We start from the raw sequence: 2402 nt of genomic DNA, 5'->3' as shown, positions 1-2402 counted from the left end.
GGACACAAGCCATTACTACCTAGCTGTCAAAGAAAAACTGGATATCCACATGCAGAAGAATTAATTTGGACCATTACCTTTTACCATATACAAAATTAACCCAAAATGGATCAAAGATCCAAACAGAAGAGCTAAAATTATAAAACTCTTAGAAGAAAACATGGGGGGAAAGCTTCATGACATTGGATTTGGCAATGATTTCGTGGATATGACACCAACAGTATAGGCAACAAAAGCAAAAATAAATAAATTATACTATATCAGAATTTAAAACTCTGCTTCAAAGGACACAATCAACAGAGTTAAAAGACAACCTGTGGAATAGGAGAAAATATTTGCAAATCATGATAAGTGACCAATATCCAGATTATATATGGAACTTCTAAAAGTCAACAACAAAGAAACCCAATTTAAAAATGGGTAAAGGACTCGAATAGACACTTCTCCAGGGAGTATATATGAATGGCCAACAAGTATATGAAAAGATGCTTAATATCACTAATCATCAAAGAAATGCAAATCAAAACCACAATGAGATACTACTGCACACCTATTAGGATGGGTAGTATCAAAAGAACAGAAAATAACAATCGTTGTCAAGGATGCAGAGAAATTGGATCCCTTGTGCACTGCTGGTGGAAATATAAAATGGCACAGCCATTATGGAAAACAGTGTGGAGGTTCCTAAAAAATTAAAAATAGAATGACGATATGATACAGCAATCCCACTTCTGGGTGTATATCCAAAGGAATTCAAAGCAGGATCTCACAGATATCTGCACACCCATGTTCATTGCAGCATTACTCAGAGTAATCAAGATATGTCCATCAGCAGATGAATGGATAAATATAATGTGATATATATATATAATAGAATGTTATGCAGCCTTAAAAAAAGAAAATCCTGTCACATGCTATAATATAGGTGAATCTCAAGGACCTTGTGGTGAGTGAAATAAGCCAGTCACAAAAAGATAAATACTGTATATTCCACCTGCATGAAGTATCTGAAATAGTGAAAATCATAGAAACAAAGTAGAAAAGTGGCTGCCAACGGCCTGGGAGAGAAAGGAGGGAGAATTAATGTTTATTGGGTATAGAGTTTCAGTGTTGCAAGATGAAGATGTTCTAGAGATCTGTTGTGCAACAGTGTGAACATACTTAACGCTGCTGAACTGTATGCTTAAAAATTGGTTAAGATGGTAAATTTAACCTTCTGTGTTTATCACACACAAAAAAGAATGTGTAAGGTGAAAAAACAACATTGCAACTCTGCAGTGGGTAGTCTAGGAGACATAGCTTGGAAAAGAAAGATGGAAATATAACCTGCAGAAGCATACTCTAGCCCAGGCCGCACAGAGGTGAGCGGCGGGCGGGCGAGCGAGAGAAACTTCATCTGCAGCTCCCTATCGCTCCCCATTTCTCTCGTTACCGCCTGAACCATCCCCCCACCCCCCACCCCTGTCTGTGGAAAAATTGTCTTCCATGACACCAGTCCCTGGTGGCAAAAAGGTTGGGGACCGCTGCCCTAGAGGACCCTCAAGGAGAAATGGATAATACAGAACACTAGAGAGCTTGAACACACATACTTAGCCCATGACAGACCATAGAAATGAAAGTAGAAAAAAAAAAAAAAGCAGATTTAGAGAAACATCTGGAAATAATGAGGTTGATGTGTATAAATGTTTGTATGCTTTTAAAAAAAAACCTTTCAAATGCTCATAGAACATTTTTTTTCAAACAGCTTTTTTGATATGTAATGCACATATATAATTCTCCCACTTAAAGTGTACCATTTAATGATTTTTATCCTATTCACAGATACGTGCAACCATCAACACAGTTGACTTTAGAACATTTTTATCACCTCAGAAAGAAACCCTATACCCCTTAGCTATCACCCCTCTATTTCCTCATCACCCACCTCCCCCCAAGCCCTAAGGCAACCACTGATCTACTTTGTCTCTATTATAAATTTTCCTATTCTAGACCTTGATACAAATGGAATCATTTAATGTGTGGACTTTTGTGACTGGCTTCTCTTAACTCATCATGATGTTTTCAGGTTCATCCAAGTTAGGGCTTGTATCATTATTTTATTCCTTCTAATGGCTCAATAATATTTCATCGTATGTATGTATCACATTTTGTTTATCTGTTTGTTGATGGACATTTGGTTGTTTCCACCTTTTGGCTACTATGAATAATGCTTTTATAAAATAATGATTTTATATTTATAAAATATAAATGCCTTTATATTCATGTACAGGTTTTTATATGGACAGTATGTTTTCATTTGTCTTGGGTACGTACCCAGGAATGGAATTCCTAGATCATGTAATAACTTTATATTTAATCATCTGAGGAGTTGTCAGACTGTTTGCCAAAGTGGCTGCTCCATT

This window comes from Balaenoptera borealis, assembly GCF_965194805.1.
Source record: "Balaenoptera borealis genome assembly, chromosome: 15".
NCBI lineage: Eukaryota > Metazoa > Chordata > Mammalia > Artiodactyla > Balaenopteridae > Balaenoptera > Balaenoptera borealis.
The sequence above is the reverse complement of the archived record's forward strand: the minus strand, read 5'-3'. Positions refer to the sequence as shown.